Source organism: Canis lupus, chromosome 15 (assembly GCF_011100685.1).
Source record: "Canis lupus familiaris isolate Mischka breed German Shepherd chromosome 15, alternate assembly UU_Cfam_GSD_1.0, whole genome shotgun sequence".
Taxonomy (NCBI): Eukaryota; Metazoa; Chordata; class Mammalia; order Carnivora; family Canidae; genus Canis; species Canis lupus.
This window is the reverse complement of record NC_049236.1, coordinates 47,070,915-47,084,690: the sequence shown is the minus strand read 5'-3', so window position 1 is coordinate 47,084,690 and position 13,776 is coordinate 47,070,915. Positions and strand designations below refer to the sequence as shown.

The 13,776-nt window shown below is 45.4% G+C and overlaps 1 protein-coding gene and 1 long non-coding RNA gene across 8 annotated transcripts in view; one reads left to right on the top strand and one right to left on the bottom strand.

The window, feature by feature from the left end:
- Positions 1-10,925, bottom strand: part of LOC111090088 — a 90,971-nt gene extending 80,046 nt beyond the window's left edge. For both annotated transcript variants that reach the window (XR_005370859.1, XR_005370858.1), the window contains exon 1: positions 10,809-10,925. This is a non-coding gene — a long non-coding RNA (uncharacterized LOC111090088). The remainder of the gene's footprint in view (positions 1-10,808) is intronic.
- The window catches only part of NR3C2 (nuclear receptor subfamily 3 group C member 2), a 334,877-nt gene continuing 331,998 nt past the window's right edge, over positions 10,898-13,776 (top strand). For 2 of the 6 annotated variants that reach the window (XM_038558968.1, XM_038558967.1), the window contains exon 1: positions 12,505-12,638. The gene's annotated coding sequence lies outside the window, so the exon portion shown is untranslated. Of the gene's footprint in view, positions 10,974-12,364; positions 12,387-12,504; positions 12,639-13,016; positions 13,326-13,776 lie in introns of those variants that run through there. The other 4 variants (XM_038558972.1, XM_038558970.1, XM_038558969.1 and 1 more) reach the window with 4 other exon arrangements.

Here is a 13,776-nt window from a genome sequence, read left to right as displayed (position 1 = left end):
ACCCTTCTACCCATCATTACTTATACCCTCAGTTATAACTTTAGATTTCTGTGTCACAGTTTGTCTGTCTCATTTTTTCTCTGCTCAGGGGAGTTGATCATCATGTGATAAAGGCCATTGATTGTCCCCTGTACTTAATTCTCTCCTTCTTCCTTTTAGCAGTAGAATTACAGCGTTGGTAGGGCACATGGCCAATAAACCTCATGAAAATTGCTCTGGCTAATGGGATGTAAGCAGAAGTGATAAGTACAAATTACTTGGGCAAAACTTTTTTTTTTAATTTTTATTTATTTATGATAGTCACAGAGAGAGAGAGAGAGAGAGAGAGAGAGAGGCAGAGACACAGGCAGAGGGAGGAGCAGGCTCCATGCACCGGGAGCCCGATGTGGGTCTCCAGGATCGCGCCCTGGGCCAAAGACAGACGCTAAACTGCTGTGCCATCCAGGGATCCCAAACTTTTGTTTTTTAATAGAGAACTGTGGATATGATGCTGGTGACACAGTTCACCATACAGATGAGGACAACACTGTATGGAATGGGGCTGTTGGGGAGAAAAATATTTTCTTTATCTTTCAAATGTCTCCTGGATAGTCTAAGAGTTAAATTGACATGAGACAGATAAACGGGAGAAAAATCAAACAAAACCTCAATAAAAGATATACCTCCTATTTATATGGGAAAGACCTATGAAAACTAAATCTCCAAAATGGCCAAAGCCATCACTGTAAATAGCTCCAGCTAAAGACAAAAGATGTTGGGGGTGGAGAGTTAATTAAGGGAGGTTACCAGGAAAAGCATAGTAGAGAAGGGTAATGTTGTTACCTGGACTTAAGTCCATGCCTTCTCTATCGATAACAGTTTTTAGAGATTTTAGAGTGATCTTGGTATAGCCAAGAAAACACTTTTACAAATGGAGATTTCCCTTATGCATGTAAATATCTCCTATAAAAGGATAACTTCTATTTGGTTTTCAGAGCTTCTTTATATCCACAGTTTCTTAAAAATAACCAGCTTAAAATAATCAATATGCTAAAGAGGCATATTTTGGGGTAGTAAAATTTGCTACCCTACAGGGGTTCCTGAAGACCTCATGTAGCAAATCTACCTATCTACTCTGAACAAAGCCCATTTTACTTGCCTTTATGTGAGATAGAATTAAACTTCTTTCCTATTTGAGCCACCCTTTTATCTTTGTATAGGAACTTCATCTGTACCTAACTAATAAATCAGAATATGAAAGAACTGACTGAAGATTATTTCTAACCTAAAGGGCAAAATATTGCCAAACAAAATGAGCTGAAAGTGGTTAAACTCACTGACTTCCTAAGCCCTTTGCTGTGGTCTGAATGTTTGTGCCTCTCCAAAATGTATATGTTGAAACCCTAATCCCTAAGGTGTTGGTATAGGAAGTGGACCTTTGGGAAGTGATTAGGTTATATGGGCTGAGAACCTCATGAATGGGATTAGTTCCCTTATAAAAGAGGTGTTCTGACATATTCCAGCATGTGAAGATAAAACAAGAAGGCTGTGACCGAAAAGAATGTCCACACTTGACCATTTTAGCATCCTGATCTTGGATTTTTCAGCCTCCAGAACTGTGAGATATAAATTTCTGCTGTTTTTATTTTTATTTTTTTTCTGCTGTTTTTAAATTACACAGTCTGTGATATTTTGTTATAGAAGCCCAAACAAACTAAGATACTTACCTGTCCAATTTGAACACTTTTCTCTAGGATTAGAGTCAAAATATTTAGCAAATCATACAACATAGGCCAATGAATCAGAATAGTTCTAGTAAGGACTTAAATCAACATGCAATGGTGTATAGGAGTCCTGTATTTCATTAAGAAAAAGGTGATTGGAATTAATTGGGTAAGAAAATGATGATTAGAAAGTGACCCAATAAGCAGTACCATTGAAATGAACTGATTTTTAATTGCTCTGTTGCAAGAATCGGTAGTCTCCTAGGTGGGCAGTTCTCATTGCCTTGAAGTCATCTTCATTCCTGAGGGTCTCAGAGAGAATAGTTTGACTTTTAAATCCCTTCCCTCAACTGAAACCATGAGCTGGGATTATCCACCAGTCCCACTTTGAGTGTTATTTGCATATATTAAGAACTAATTCCCTCTTAAACTCTTGGGCAGAGAGTGCAATACCCAGGGTTTGTAACAGTTGGAGTGAAACCCCCTGGTGATGAAAGTCTATCCCATATACTTTTTGGCTCTCTCCCTCTCCAACAGTAACCCCATCAGGAAATAGTAATATATCACTCCCATGCAGGTTTTTATACTTCTGCAGCAAATATGACAAAATGTTCCCACCTCATAATATAAAGGTGGTGACTACTTTGGAGCCTGTGATTACTTTTTTGGTATGCTTGAAACATTTTATGAAACATTTATAAACTTGTGAAATATGTTATGCTTTATAATATTATAATTAAATATTAATATAGCAACATTAAAAAGAAGCAGTCAAAACTCTAAGTGATTTTTATAGTAGCAAAAAATAAAATGAACTCAGTGGTTTACCTAATTTCTTATGAATAGTTTTATATGATGTCACTATCTACTTGGTTACGGAAATCTAATCACTTTAATTTTTTCATGTATATCTTGCTTTTAAAAACTGCTAAGAACATTGGGTTTTCTTTCTGAATTGTTTCCACAACTTATGAATGACATAATGCTTCAGTTGGAATCTACTGCTAACTATAACAAGTCTCCTCAAAGTACATATTCTGCTCTCCCCTTTTTATCTGGCTCAATCCAGGTCAAGTTTGATTTAAATAACACTAGGAATGTAGCATTATTTTATTTCTTTTGGCTTTACTTGATTGTTCTTTAGCTTCATCTCCAGGAATTTCATCTATCTTGACTGAATTTTATTTTTTAACTTCTTAAGGAAGGAAAATCCCACGATGGTAAGATCATTTCTTAACAAAGTCATGAAGTTACTATAGGTGTAAACAGTAGGCCTGAGTTCCAGAGGAAAAAATTAGAAATTTGTTCTTATGATAATTCGTTAAAAACTAGGAATGACCACTATGGATTTGTCAAAATCTCATTACAGCCAATAGCTCTATGTTCCTTTCTGATAGGATGAAAGCTGAAAAAGAAATCAATTAAAATCTTACTCAAGAGTAATGGACCTATCTTTATGATACACTCAAGACAGATAAAGTGATCTAGACTTAACTACAGTAAACTGTGTGCCAGGATAATTAAAGGAATTGGGTTATCAATTCTTACCTCCCCCAAATAAACCAAAGTTAGTGCCTTAAGATAATACAACAATAAACTAATAGATATTTTAAGAGATGGAAAATGATAAAAATACTTCCCAAATACTAATCGAGAGGAGGAATCCAGGTCTAAAAAATCAACATAAAGTCCAAGGGATGTGTATTGAAAGAGAAGGTCCTCAACAGCAACTAGCCAGTCTTATTATTTCAATAATTATGTGATTATGAAGGCCACCTCCTACCCTTACTCCTTTTTATCACTATCTAACACTTCCTTTCTTCTTTCCCCTACTTCCTGTTTCTCATCCCCACCCCAGCAGCAGCTGCCCACAATAACTTAAGTTCCTCAAAATGAGCAGCCTGGGGCCATTTGTTTCATCCACTGTATCTAGGGCAGTGATTCTCAAAGAGTAATTTCCAGATCATCATCAGCAACAGCAACCTGGAAACTTATTAGAAATGCAAATTATTAGGCTCCAACCCATACCTACTAAATGAGAAACTCTAGGGGTGGGGCCTAGTAATCTCTTTTAACGTGCTTTCCAGGTAATTCTGATGCATGCTAAATTTGAGAATCTCAGTTTTAGGAAAGAGAATTCTTAGAAGCATGAAATGCTTGAGGACCTCAGGTAAATCACTGATTCTCAATGGATCTTGAAAATTCTTTGAATTGGAAGCAAGATCTTTAATCCTCCAAAGAATCACTTTTGATTTTCTCTAATAAACCTCCAGAGGTAGATATTTAGCATTTTTGAGAGCATTTACTAGATCCAAGTACTGTAATGTTAAGTACATATCCTGTTATGGTATCAATAATCTCATTTTACAAGTAAGGAAACCTAAATTTAGAAAGATTAAGTAATTTGCACTGGGTTATAAGGTTAGTAGGTGTTGAAGCCAGAATTCTAAGCCATGTAAGCTGGCTCTACTCTACAGTACAGCTTGATTTGCTGGTTCTATGAAAAGGGGTAGTGAAATATAGCTCTAGGCTAAAAATTTTTGCTTGGTTTTTTCATTTAAGAAGATTGAACCTTGGCTCTCTCTTATACCTTGGGTTTTTTAATTATCTGCAAAAGTTAGTGTTTGTTTAAATTTCTCAGTGAGTTCACTCACTATGATTAATATTCTTGATTTAGGTACTGGGTCCATAGTTTGTTAACGTACTAGTAGTTGTATTTTAGTATTGTAATCTCACAGTGCCATGGAAATAACTTACAGTGAATATAAAGATATGTACATATGATATTGCATTTTATTTCTGGGAAGTTTTTACTGAATTATAACAATAATATATATATTTTCACAAATAAAGATAATCTAAAAACTAATTATATTTCAAACAAAATTTCAGTTCATGTGATACACAAATTGGAAATAAAAGGAGTAATTTATAAATGAATGGGGCAGTAGTATATATTGAAGTGCTGTAGTTAAAATAATTTTCTTGGAATTTTTTCTTTTTTGAGATATACAATTATTATACACAATTATAATATATGCTTTTGTATTATATTAAACAACAGATTAAAAGTCAAATTTATAAATGTATTAGAAAAGTCTCAAGACTTTAGGTGCTCATTTGGTCCTTACACAAGAAAGCAATCTCTACTGTCATTGTACAGAGGCACTGTAAGTCTACTTAACTTCTACTTAGAGGACATGGTTCTACTACATTCATGGGAGAGGCCATTAAAAAGCTTTTTTTTTTTTTTAAAGTAATGAACTAGTTTAAATAGAAACATGTCTACTTGTTTTGATAAAATATTAAGGTCTAGCTATAATTAGCACTAAGCACTTCAAAATAGATTATTGTTTAAATATTAATAATTGATATGGCATATACTTTCCACAGAGAAAGTGTTTATATGTGTTTCATTTTTATACATGGACATTTAATGTCCAAAATTCATGTATCAAGAATACTATATAATGCTCCGTGAGAAACTGTCAACACCAAAAGATTTGCATCTGGCAGGAGTTGGTGCTGGGAAAGAGGAAAGGATATCTAATCAAAGTTTTTACTAAAGATGCATAGATCTGTTGAAAGAAAGTCCTACCAAGCAGTTAAAAATGCTTCATATTGAAAGAGTTGATAGATAAGTGCCCCGAAAAGGTTAGAAAAAAAATGCAATATAATAAAAATATCATTTGACATAAGAATGCACTAATTCCCTCACTGTGGTAACTAGATTGAAGTGGGAAATACTCAGCTGCCTTTGTTGGGACAAACTCAAAACTTGGATTAGATCCTCCAAATGAGTAGATGACCTCTGAATAAGATGATTCAGTAGGCTGCTTTAATAATATACCATTACTCCTACTTGCCTTGGAACAGAAATTACTCAATTTTGGGAGACTATGGGTGAAAGGCACATTTGACACTTGCAGACATTTAGTTTTCATTTGCTTTGTAATGCATTACCCATAGCAAATTTACCTCCATCTTCAGGAATAAAGATGACATCCACCATGAAGCTTCTTACATTTTTCTGTCTGCTATTTCCAGTGTCATGTATCTGACATATGATAACCTCCCATTATAAACTGTAATGTTAGGGAAGAGATTTTATTCATTTTGGGTGCCCATATGGCTATTCTTGACCTACTTGCAAATATATGACAGGATACACTGAACATTCTCTTATTCTGACGTTTCTATTTCTGACATTGAACACACCTTTTAAGAATAAAATTATCTTTATCATGTGTACCTAGGCATCAGAAAATTAAAATTTAAAAATCTACTTGGCCTCATTTTATGTGGATACCTTATTGCCTGCCCTCGAGGTATTATCAACATTTTATATTACAAAAAATATTTTTATTGTGATTTTCATAGTTAAACATTGAAATCCTGAAGCATTTTGTTTCTTTGCAATCATCTTTGTTGGAATAAAAAAAATAGTGTTGATCAAAATGTTGTCTTAGTTGTTACTGACAGCTGTTAAAATGCTGCTAAAAATATAATGCCAACTACTGAAAAGCTAACTGCTCCTGTGAAGTCCTAATGAGAAATTCTAAATGAGTTTTTCATCAAGTTCAACAGAGACTCATGTTTCTCACACCTGACCCACTGGATTGTTTCACTTTTCTGTGGTTGTTATAGCACATAATATCAAAGAAACAGCCCCAATGCATAGTCCTAATGTGCAAACAAACCATGAATTTATTTATGCAAGATTAGCACAGTTATTTAAAGGTGATGAATTTCCTGTACTAAACCAAGAAAAAGAGAAGACAAGAAATTGAAAATATCTTTATTTTTATTAAAATATACTGCTCTAAGTTCCTCTCCCCCTTTTCAACTACTGTACATTATTTCTAAATTTAGAACTTCAGTGTAGGCACAGTGAAATCTGATTTGCTTCTAATAATATGGCATACTAATTGTGATGCATGTGCTGTTGGGTGCTCTGTCGTCTCAAAATCTGGCCATAGAAATGTATTAGGTTTATGTACTTTTATTTAAAATGACTACAAATGAAATTAAGGTAGATAGATGAATAAATACTTGGGAAAACAAATATAGAAATGAGTGAATAACCAAGGCTAATAAAAATATTCCAAGTAGTCTAGAAAATTGAGTTTGGTCTATTTTGGATATTACAAAAACCCTGATATGTTTTGTATTTATCTTCTGGTCCACAATTTCTTATTTGCTTGTAATGTTTATAAACTGTAACATGTGTGTTTTGCAATAAACAAAGAAAAAGTTCTATCTTATATTATTCCCCTATTTATCTTCTCTCCCCAATATCCCCCCCCCCCCATTCTGTCTTTCTCAACTCTTTCCAACAGCTGGTAAGAGACGGGTGTGTGTGTGTGTGTGTGTGTGTGTGTGTGTGTGTGTGTGTGAAGAAAGCCTAGCTTTTTAGAAAGAAAAAAAAAAAAAAACCCGCCAGCATGGCTAGGCTTTATTAATGAAGTTAACTATGACCAAACGCTTAGCCTTTAACTTTTAAAAATTATTGAATACAATTAAATTATATGATACCTAATGGTTTTCACTTTCTTGTTAGTAAGTAAAGATATAAAGGAGAGGTATTTAATACGTTTCAAAATAAATTTGAAAAGATTCTTTGGGGGGTGGGTAATGATTTCATGGTTTAAACAACTCCATGCTCTTTTTTTCTTCCCTCAGTCAGCTGTTTGAAGAAATGGGATTAGCATCAGGGAACTAAGGGGTTGCTCTGCTAAAGCTAAAATAAAGAGCAAAGGAGAATTTTTTCCAACACAAAGTTAGATGATATTAGGCTTTGTATCTGAAGTTATATAATAGAGGATGTGATGTCACACATGTAAATTGCAAACGCTGAGTCTTGCATTTTATGGTGGCAAACCTCAGAGAGTTTGACATTAATGGGATGAGGGAGGGTGGTGTCTTAAGACACAGCGACTGTGGACTGAGGGTGATCTATTGTCAAAAGGGAGATAACTATTGTTGCTGCTTCAGGATTTAAAACTCTTTGGCAGCTGTAAATTGTCTCTATTTGGAGATAAAGTTAAATTCCTTTTCTGTTCTTTTCCTTTCTTAATTTTTATTTAAAAAAACACATTTCATCCTTTTGCAGAGAGAAAAATATGCTTATCCAAAAGGCTGAAAAGAACAATCTTTGTTGAGACAGCTTAAAAAACAAGCAAGTAATGACATTTCTAGGCATACACTTTTTTAAGGTGATAGGGCTCCTTATTAACAAGCATTGGCACAAAGAATATTCCAAACAGAAAACCCTGCACCCCCATCTTTGATGGAGTGTCTCAGAGATACCACTTGTGGGGTGATTCCAACCAAAATAAATGTCTCCTTCTTTTCAGATGAGGGACCCACAGATCTTATCCTGGAGCTGTTCTCCCTTCATGGCACAGGACCACCTCTTGTCTTATGGACAGCACAACAAAATAAAGCGAAGAGGGAAACTTAATTGTTCAAATGTTTGGCAAATTAATTTAAATACCCAGATATCTCCCAAAGATTTGCCTATTAATAATTGCTAGATCCCCTAACATCCCTCCCAAAGAACAAGAGAAGCTGCTATATATATGGGCATATGCCCCCCACTCCTAGCTATTTTGGTGTGAAAAAATTTCAAAGAATATTTACATATGCTTAAAACTCAATCTTAGTTGTATAATACCAAATGGTTTTTAAGGCAGGGAAGATACAAATTTGAGAATGGGCAAGAAAAGGCACGTAAAAATCTAAATTTCCAAGATGTTGCACTTATAATAACCTACTTTATGCCATAGTCTGATCCCTTGACAAGTTGTCTGTAATGGAAATTATTGATTAGAATCATGGTAGGGTATCTAAGTAAAGAATGTTTACGGTAAATCATTTTTTAAAGTGGGAAGGAATAATCAATACCTAATTTGCAAATTTTGTAAACAGAATTTACATTATATAGGTTACCTTAAATAAGAGTTTTCTCTAATAAGAGTTTTCTCTAGCATTTCATTATGAAAAATTTCAAGCATACAAAAAAGTTAGAAGTTTACAGCAGACACCTGTATACCCACCACTAGATCCCACCATTAATGTTGTACTTCAATATATACATGCTTCACCATATATCCACCCGTCCTTCTGTACACCTTAGCAAGGCACCAATGTCAATCCATCTTACTCTTTTATGCATTTCAAGATTCAGTTTTTGCAGTAGACACTTGTAATTAATTGTCGATACGTTCATTTGAAAATGTATTATTATGTCCTTGCTTTCGCTTAAAACCTAATACTTTAAGAACTCTACATCCCCTACAAAGAAGGGAACTGAGGCAAAAGGTCGTTTTCCTAGAGGCCAAAATGCCCCCTTCAGCCATCTGAGAACTGAGCAGTGCCAATACTGTACATGTAGGTGATGGACGCAAAGGGGAGCTCGGTATTGGGACAGTGGGAATGCGGTGGAAGAAAGGCAGCGATTGTTTTAACAGGGCAGCTCCGTGTTGAACACGGTTTTGTGTGGGAAGAGATTAGCAACTTTCACAGCTATTTGGGAACAAAATGGGAAAGAATCCTGCAAAGGGCGGGGTGCTGGTGGTGGTTTAGGGTGGTGGTCAACAGATCCTGTAGGAAAAGAAGTGCTAAGCCGGCAAAGGGGTGTGTGTGTGTGTGTGTGTGTGTGTGTGTGTGTGTGTATGGGGGGGGTCAGTTCGCGGGGTTTTTTAAACTCTATATCATAAAGGACAACAGGCACGGAAGCCTGTGAGTGATGGTGACATTTACGATGCGCCCCCATTCCCCCCCCCCAAAAAAAAATTTCCACCAAGGCTAAGTGTAACGGTGCAGTGGAAGAGTCGGGCTGAACGTACATCTCACACACGCGAGTGCACGTGAACACGCGCGCGCACACACAGGCACACACATCCCCTGATAAGGGTGATCTGCGTGGCAGAGAGTGACGGACGTGGGACTCCGGGGAGGCTCCGGAGCCCGCAGGCGGCCGACGGCTCCGCAGGGCAGCGGCAGCGGGAGAGCCCCGGGCTCGCGGGTCCCGGCTCGGTCCTCTGCCCCCCGCCGTGCGCCCGCCCCCCCTTTCACTTTCGCGTCTGCGTAGGTGCTGCCCCGGCGGGCGCGGGGGCGCGGGGCGCGGGGCGCGGGGGCGCGCGGGGCGGCGCGGGGGCGCGCGGAGGGGGAGGGGGAGAGGGAGAGGGAGACGGAGGGGAGGGGGAGGGGGAGGGGGAGGGGGCCCGGCGCGGAGCCCCTGCCTCGGCTCGCCCCGCGCAGGCACCGCCCGCCGCTCGTCGGCCGCTGTCACAGGCACAGCCCGGGGGCCGGTCGCGGCCGCCGCTCCTCAGCGACCTGCCCCCGCGCCCCCGCGCGCAGACCCCGGTCCTTCCTCGGCGTCCCCCCCACGGTGGGGGTGGGGGTGGGGCGACGGCGCCGCGAGCTCGGGAGAGGGCAGAGCAGCGGCCTCCCGGGTGGGCGGCGGGCGAGCAGGAAAAGAAACTTTTCACTCCCGCCCCCCGCGCGGTCCCCAGCCCGCGCCGCCCCCCGCGGGTGGGAAGTGCACCTGAGGCCGGGGCGCGGGCTCGGGCCCAGACTTTGGGGGACGCGCGAAGTGGCGGCGGGAGGGTTCCGCGCGTCTTCCCGGGGCCTCCGGCTGCCGGGGGCCGGGGCGAGAGGGCGCGCAGCCACGGGCGCCCCCGCCCCACTGCCCACCAGCCGGGGCCCGGCCGCCCTGCAGCCTCCTCCCGCGGCGGAGGGTGTGACCCGGGGAGGGGGCCGCGGCGCCGCGGGCTCCCCCTGCGGCCGCCCCCTCGCCAACGCACAGGCACACACGCTCCGCCGCCTGAGCTGTCACCGGCCACCCCAGGCCCGGAGAGGGGGCGCGGAGAGCCGCGCCGCGGGGCTCGGGCGCGGAACCAGCCGCCGCGCTTCCCGGCCTCCAGGGCGGCCGCCGGCACCGCCCGGGAGACCCGCAGCCCCGGGAGAGGGGCCCGCTCGGGGCCGGGCCGCCGCTGCTGGGGGCGGGCGGGCGCTCGCGTCCCCTTCTGCGCGATTTGGCGCCGCCGCCTCGCCGCCCCCTGCGGGGTAACAACACTACTGGTCCGCTGCTCTACCCACCGTCAGTAGCGCGACCGCCGGGATTCTCGTCCTCTCCATCCTTGCCGCCGATCTGCTCGCTATACTGGACTTGCCCGCGGCGGCGGCGGCGGGAGTCTCGCCGCCCTCACCCCCGCCCCACCCCCCCGCCCCGCGCCCCAGCTTCCCCACCATGTCCTAGAAAAGGTGAGTGCGGCGACAGTCACTTCGCGCTGACAGCGGCGGGAGGGGGCCCGGGGAGCGCAGAGGCGGCCCGGGGGAGGGCAGGGGCCGCGTAGAGGGCGCGGGTGGGCGAGCCGAGGTGGGCTGCGGGCAGCAGACCAGGTGCCCGCCGGGCCGCCGCGGGGCAGGGGTGCCGGGAGGCAGGCGAGCGGTCGCGGCGGCTGTCCCTGCAAAATCTAACCTAGATTCTGTAAGCAGCTGCGATCCAGGGCAAGACCGGCCCTCCGAAAAGGAGGTAAAAACTTAGTAAAAGAGACACGTCCGTTCCTTTAATAATAAATTTGCCGGCGCAGGCTGAGCCGCCGCCCCCCTCGCCTGCCCCGGCGCTAGGTCCGGGACTCCCCTCGCTCCCGCCCGCCGCCCGCGCTCGGCCCGGGTGCGATCGATGCCAGACTGCTCGCCTGGCCCGGAGAGCGCGCGTGACGGCGGGCCCCGCGGGAAAGTTGGGACACTTGGCGGGGACTCCCGGCTGCGGGGTCCCGGGGGCCGCTGCGCACAGGGGACTGCTGAGCACCGGAGTCGCCCCGCCGCCAGGGAGTTCCCTACCTGGAGCGGCGGAGAGTTCGAGTCTTCCAGGGTTCGGGGTCTGGAATCCCGAAGCTTGATTACAGTAAAGAGAGGACGGGGGGGGGGGGGCGGGGGGGCTTTGGGCACAGACGGAGTGACCCCCTCCCCCTGGCCCTCCGACTTTGGCGGGGGCGAGGCAGGGGTGAGGCGGGAGGCCGGCTGCACAGCTGCCACCACCGGGCTGCGGGTCGCCGAGGGCCGGGGGCCCGGATTTAGGTGTGTACGTCACTGGTGCTGACTCTGGGCCAGCCGGGAGCCTAAAACGGAGCCTCGGACGCGGAGCCTCAAAGTCTTTAGAAATCAAAGTTAAGAAGCCCTTCCTTTTGCCTAGTAGCTACAGCGTTTGGGTGGGCGAGAGGAAAGTCGAGGTGGGGGCGGCTGCAGGGAAACAAATTTATTGCAGGCACTCGATCTTCAGAAAACACTTTGGTTCCTTTTCCCCCCTGTGTGTTTCTCCCAATTGTGTGCAACCCCCCCCCCTCCCAATTATAAAGAAGTGAATATCCTCGATGGCTTTCAAATTGAGCTAGTGGAAAAATCCAGTACTAAACTAATAAATGAACCGACAAAATCATAAAGAAGGACAGCAGTAGCTCTTGACCCTGGCACTTTTTTTTTTCTTTTTTCTTTCTTCTTCTTCTTTTTTTTTTTTTTTTTTGGTGGGGGTGGGAATGAGGCTGCGTTTAAAGGGCTTTGGCTGCGCTGAAATCACCCGCTTTTCCTGCACGGTTAAAACAAGGAAATTCAAATCGAGTGGGAACGTGATCCTCTTGCTCGCGGGCAGCGACGCTGCGGCCGCTCTGCCGAGAGGTAACTCGCAGGACCGAGGGAAGGGGCGGGGAGAGGAGCCCCGGGGGTCGGGGAGAGCCCACTCGGAGCCCTCCCCTGCGCGCGGACGCCGTGGGCGGTGCCTGGGCCAGGGCTGCCGCTCACCTGGCGCTGCAGGTGGACAGCATGAGGGAACGACACCTTGGCTGGATCTCGGAAAAACCGACTTCTTCCGCGTCACCACACTTTTCACGTCTTTCCAGTTAGCCCGAGGTCAGCCAGGAGGAGAGTCAGGTGGGAGCGAGCAAGTTTGGAGCAGTCGAGCGAGAGGGGCGGGGGGCGGCGCGTGGACGGTGCCCGGCGCTCGGCGTCGCAGCTGCTGCCCGGCACCCCAGGCGCCCGCCGTGGCTGCGGCTTTAAGGGAGCTGCCGAGTCTAGGCTGTGTCGCAGCAACTTTGTATCAGTCATGTCGCCCTCCCGGTGACTGACAGCCGGGGTTGTCCAATGAGAAGCCCGCCTGGCCTGTGCAGCGTGGAGCCTTGCTTCCCTCCGGGCCAATAGGAAGGGCTCAGGGGGGCGGGATAGCAACCTGAACTTTATCTGGACATGTGACCACCCCGGCCCTGGAGCTGGCCCACTCCCCCTCCGGGCTTTCGCCCGCCCTCTCTCCCTCTCTCCCTTCCCACTTCGCCCGCCCTGGCCCTGGCCCTGGCCCTGGCCCTGCCCCCGCCTCTCCGCCCCTCCGCGCCCGGGGTGTCATTGGACTGGGGAGACGCGAGCCAACTTCAGGCTGCTCGGAGGAAGCCCGTGCAGTCACCTGGGTGCAGGAGCGTTGCAGCCTCGGGCTCTCTCGCTGCAGGGAGAGCGGCACTCGCTGGCCTGGATGTGGTTGGATTTAGGGGGGCTCCGCAGCAGGGGTGTCGTGGCGTTGGCGAGCGCTGCAACAGGTAGACGCCGAGAGACGGACCCCGGCCGAGGCAGGTGTGTAGGGGTGCGCCGCGGGGCGCCGCTCGCCGGACTCGGCTGGCGGCCGCGGCGCGGGAGCGTGCACTTTGCAGGGAGAAGTGGCTGCGTAATCCGGAGGCACAGTCAGTATGGTGCTGTGTGCTTGTTGTTTTGTTTTGGTTTTCCACTTTTTACCCCCTTTGGCCGCCAGAGGACTATTTTGGGAAAGTTTGGCCACTTTGGATAAATGCCCTCTAACGAGCAGCTTTCAACCGCCTTTGGCAGTGGGAGGTCTACCACCCTTCCCTTTCCCCAAGGATGAGTTTCGGATCGTCTCTTCCTTATACGATTTTTAAGGGGCGTTTGAATAATATTTGTTTCCTCTATCAATTGCGGAAGCACCCAAATCTTAGCTAGAGGTGTAGCGGATAAGGGCAGTTGAAGGAGATACAGATCCTGATGTAGCCTGTCTGAAGGGGGCTCTGGA